A 6000-nucleotide genomic window follows, 5' to 3' on the forward strand; every position below is an offset into this window, starting at 1 on the left:
CTACTCACCCTAACCCAGTGGAACTCCCGTCTACTTCTCACAATAACCTAGTGGAACTCCCTTTTACTACTCACCCTAACCCAGTGGAACTCCCTTCTACTACTCACCTTTACCCAGTGGAACTCCCTTCTACTCACCCTAACCCAGTGGAACTCCCTTCTACTACTCACCTTTACCCAGTGGAACTCCCTTCTACTACTCACCCTAACCCAGTGGAATTCCCTTCTACTACTCACCCTATCCTAGTGGAACTCCCTTCTACTACTCACCCTAACCCAGTGGAACTCCCGTCTACTACTCACAATAACCTAGTGGAACTCCCTTCTACTACTCACCCTATCCTAGTGGAACTCCATTCTACTACTCACACTAACCCAGTGTAACTCCCTTCTACGACTCACCCTAACCCAGTGGAACTCCCTTCTACTACTCACCCTTACCCAGTGGAACTCCCTTCTACTACTCACACTAACCCAGTAGAACTCCCTTCTGCTACTCACCCTAACCCAGTGGAACTCCCTTCTACTACTCACCCTAACCCAGTGGAACTCCATTGTACTACTCACCCTAACCCATTGGAACTCCCTTCTACTACTCACCCTTACCCACTGGAACTCCCTTCTACTATTCACCCTAACCCAGTGGAACTCCCTTCTAATACTCAACCTAACCCACTGGAACTCCATTCTACTACTCACCCTAACCCAGTGGAACTCCCTTCTACTCACCCTAACCCAGTGGAACTCCCGTCTTCTACTCACCCTAACCCAGTGGAACTCCCATCTTCTACTCACCCTAACCCAGTGGAACTCCCATCTTCTACTCACCCTAACCCAGTGGAACTCCCTTCTACTACTCACCCTAACCCAGTGGATCTCCCTTCTACTACTCACACTAACCCAGTGGAACTCACTTCTACTACTCACCCTAACCCAGTTGAACTCCCTTCTACTACTCACCCTAACCCAGTGGAACTCCCTTCTACTACTCACCCTAACGCAGTGGAACTCCATTCTAATACTCACCCTAAAACAGTGGAACTCCCTTCTACTACTCAACTTTACACAGTGGAACTCCCTTCTACTTCTCACCCTAACCCAATGGAACTCCCTTCTACTACTCACCCTAACGCAGTGGAACTCCATTCTACTACTCACCCTAAACCAGTGGAACTCCTTTCTACTACTTACCTTTACCCAGTGGAACTCCCTTCTACTTCTCACCCTAACCCAGTGGAACTCCCTTCTACTACTCACCCTAACGCAGTGGAACTCCCTTCTACTACTCACCCTAAACCAGTGGAACTCCCTTCTACTACTCACCCTAACCCAGTGGAACTCCCTTCTACTACTCACCCTAACCCAGTGGAACTCCCTTCTACTACTCACCCTAACCCAGTGGAACTCCCTTCTACTACTCACCTTTACCCAGTGGATCTCCCTTCTACTACTCACCCTAACCCAGTGGAACTCCCTTCTACTACTCACCCTATCCTAGTGGAACTCCCTTCTACTACTCACCCTAACCCAGTGGAACTCCCGTCTACTACTCACAATAACCTAGTGGAACTCCCTTTTACTACTCACCCTAACCCAGTGGAACTCCCTTCTACTACTCACCTTTACCCATTGGAACTCCCTTCTACTCACCCTAACCCAGTGGAACTCCCTTCTACTACTCACCTTTACCCAGTGGAACTCCCTTCTACTACTCACCCTAACCCAGTGGAACTCCCTTCTACTACTCACCCTATCCTAGTGGAACTCCCTTCTACTACTCACCCTAACCCAGTGGAACTCCCGTCTACTACTCACAATAACCTAGTGGAACTCCCTTCTACTACTCACCCTATCCTAGTGGAACTCCCTTCTACTACTCACACTAACCCAGTGGAACTCCCTTCTACGACTCACCCTAACCCAGTGGAACTCCCTTCTACTACTCACCCTCACCCAGTGGAACTCCCTTCTACTATTCACCCTAACCCAGTAGAACTCCCTTCTGCTACTCACCCTAACCCAGTGGAACTCCCTTCTACTACTCACCCTAACCCAGTGGAACTCCATTGTACTACTCACCCTAACCCATTGGAACTCCCTTCTACTACTCACCCTTACCCACTGGAACTCCCTTCTACTATTCACCCTAACCCAGTGGAACTCCCTTCTACTCACCCTAACCCAGTGGAACTCCCATCTTCTACTCACCCTAACCCAGTGGAACTCCCATCTTCTACTCACCCTAACCCAGTGGAACTCCCATCTTCTACTCACCCTAACCCAGTGGAACTCCCTTCTACTACTCACCCTAACCCAGTGGATCTCCCTTCTACTACTCACACTAACCCAGTGGAACTCACTTCTACTACTCACCCTAACCCAGTGGAACTCCCTTCTACTACTCACCCTAACCCAGTGGAACTCCCTTCTACTACTCACCCTAACGCAGTGGAACTCCATTCTACTACTCACCCTAAACCAGTGGAACTCCCTTCTACTACTCAACTTTACACAGTGGAACTCCCTTCTACTTCTCACCCTAACCCAATGGAACTCCCTTCTACTACTCACCCTAACGCAGTGGAACTCCATTCTACTACTCACCCTAAACCAGTGGGACTCCTTTCTACTACTTACCTTTACCCAGTGGAACTCCCTTCTACTTCTCACCCTAACCCAGTGGAACTACCTTCTACTAATCACCCTACCCCATTGGAACTCCCTTCCACTACTCACCCTAACCCAGTGGAACTCCCTTCTACTACTCACCCTAACCCAGTGGAACTCCCTTCTACTACTCACCCTAACCCAGTGGAACTCCCTTCTACTACTCACCTTTACCCAGTGGAACTCCCTTCTACTACTCACCCTGACCCAGTGGAACTCCCTTCTACTACTCACCCTATCCTAGTGGAACTCCCTTCTACTACTCACCCTAACCCAGTGGAACTTATTTCTACTTCTCACCTTTACCCAGTGGAACTCCCTTCTACTACTCACCCTAACCCAGTGGAACTCCCTTCTACTACTCACCTTTACCCAGTGGAACTCCCTTCTACTACTCACCCTATCCCAGTGGAACTCCCTTGTACTACTCACCTTTACCCAGTGGAACTCCCTTCTACTACTCACCCTAACGCAGTGGAACTCCATTCTACTACTCACCCTAAACCAGTGGGACTCCTTTCTACTACTTACCTTTACCCAGTGGAACTCCCTTCTACTTCTCACCCTAACCCAGTGGAACTACCTTCTACTAATCACCCTACCCCATTGGAACTCCCTTCCACTACTCACCCTAACCCAGTGGAACTCCCTTCTACTACTCACCCTAACCCAGTGGAACTCCCTTCTACTACTCACCCTAACCCAGTGGAACTACCTTCTACTACTCACCTTTACCCAGTGGAACTCCCTTCTACTACTCACCCTAACCCAGTGGAACTCCCTTCTACTACTCACCCTATCCTAGTGGAACTCCCTTCTACTACTCACCCTAACCCAGTGGAACTTATTTCTACTTCTCACCTTTACCCAGTGGAACTCCCTTCTACTACTCACCCTAACCCAGTGGAACTCCCTTCTACTACTCACCTTTACCCAGTGGAACTCCCTTCTACTACTCACCCTATCCCAGTGGAACTCCCTTGTACTACTCACCTTTACCCAGTGGAACTCCCTTCTACTACTCACCTTTACCCAGTGGAACTCCCTTCTACTACTCACCCTATCCTAGTGGAACTCCCTTCTACTACTCACCCTAACCCAGTGGAACTCCCGTCTACTACTCACAATAACCTAGTGGAACTCCCTTCTACTACTCACCCTATCCTAGTGGAACTCCCTTCTACTACTCACCCTAACCCAGTGGAACTCCCTTCTACTACTCACCCTAACCCAGTGGAACTCCCTTCTACTCACCCTTACACAGTGGAACTCCCTTCAACTCGATCCTGGTCCCTCGTCCCTCCTCTCTGCATGGGATGGGGTTGTGTGTGTGATGCTTCATATTATTACTACATGTGTGTTTGGAATTGTCTGAATGTGAACATGTGTCTGTGAGCATTTGAGTGTGTGTGAGTGATCAAGTGAATGTGTCGCTGTGTGGGCTTTGAGAGGGATAGAGAGAGAAGGAGAGAAGGAATGAGATGAGGGGAGAGAGAAATAGGAAATGTGTGTAAGTCTGTCTTTCCGCTTTGAGTTTGAGACTGTGTGTATGCATGTTTTAAGAATGTATATGTGTCTGACTGTCTTTCCGCCTGTGAGTGTGCACGGTACATGCACATGTGTGTGTGTTTGTGTGTGTGCGTGTGTGTGTCAGAGTGTGTTAAGCCCGTTCTGAGACGGTGGATCTCTCCCTGAGGACTTCTGTTGCTGCTGCTGTTTTTCTTTGATGGAAAGTATTTTATTTTCTCCACATCTGCACAACACATCATCATCATCATCCCCGTGGTGAGGAGGATTCCCCGCTGGAACTTTCCTCAGGACAGACCAACCACCGCACAGCACACAATCTATTTCACTCATTACAGCCCAAACACTAAAAACATACAATTTAATTGACTTACTATCAGCTAGTGGAAAATAAATAACTTTACATTTTCATTATGGCGATTAAGTTATCACTCATTTGGTAATAACCTGATACATTCTTTGTGAGCAACTGATTAATTTATCACTTATTCATATTATGTAAATATATTTATACACATACAAATAATGATATATCCAGTATATATTACAAATAGGCATTATCTGAAAGTCAGAAACAGTCACATTTAGCCTAGTCTGAGTTCTGTTAGATTACTAATTCTATTACAACTCCTACACCATCTGTGTTCTGTGGAATCATTTGCCGAGCTGAGGTGATGTGGACTGTGCGTGCTCTATGACTGATTTATGTGCTGAGATATGTCTGACATCACATTAACATCATGTCCACAAGATGAGCTGGCTGGTAACAGATAGGGCTGCGGTGTGAGAGGAGAGAATAAACCTACTCATTCATCTTTCTCTTTCCCTCCTCCATCTCTGTCTTTTTTTATTTTCTTTCTTTTCCCTCTCTTCCTCCCTTCTCTCTCTCCCATCTCTCTCTTTCTCTCCCCTTCTCTCTCTCCCATCTCTCTTTTTCTCCCTTCTCTCTCTCTCATCTCTCTTCCCTTCCCTTCTCTCTCCCATCTCTCTTTCCTCCTTCTCTCTCCCATCTCTCTATTCTCCCATGTTCTCTCTCCCATCTCTCTCTCCCATCTATCTCTCCCCCCACTCTCTCTCCCTTCTCTCCGCTTCTCTCTCCCATCTCTCTCTTTCCCATCTCTCTCTTTCCCATCTCTCTCTTTCCCCCATCTCTCTCTCCCATCTCTCTCTTTTGCCCCCTTCTCTCTCTCCCATCGCTCTCTTTCCCCCCTTCTCTTTCTCCCATCTCTCTCTTTCTCCCCCTTCTTGTTCTCCCATCTCTCTCTCTCTCTCCCATCTCTCTTTTTCTCCCTTCTCTCTCTTTCTCCCCCTTCTCTCTCTCATCTCTCTTCCATTTCTCTCTTTCTCCCCCTTCTCTCATCTCTCTCTTCCATTTCTCTCTTTCTCCCCCTTCTCTCTCTCATCTCTCTCTTCCATTTCTCTCTTTCTCCCCCTTCTCTCTCTCACATCTCTCTCTCACATCTCTCTCTTTCTCCCCCTTCTCTCTCTCCCATGTCTCTCTTTCCCCCTTTCTCTCTCTCACATCTCTCTTTCCCTCCTTTCTCTTTCTCCCATCTCTCTCTTTCTCCCCCCTTCTTGTTCTCCCATCTCTCTCTTCTCTCTCATCTCTCCCTCCCATCTCTCTCTTCCTCCATCCTTCTCTTGCTCCCATATCTCTCTTTCTCTCCCCTTCTCTCTCTCCCTTCTCTCTCCTTCTCTCCCCTTCTGTCTCTCCCATCTCTCTTTCTCCTTCTCTCTTTTCCTCACCTTTTTTAACTCCTTCCACCAGCCCCTTCCTCCCTCCTTTCCTCTCTCTCTCCTTCAATAT

The sequence above is a fragment of the Salmo salar genome, chromosome ssa03, assembly GCF_905237065.1.
Source record: "Salmo salar chromosome ssa03, Ssal_v3.1, whole genome shotgun sequence".
NCBI classification, from domain to species: Eukaryota; Metazoa; Chordata; class Actinopteri; order Salmoniformes; family Salmonidae; genus Salmo; species Salmo salar.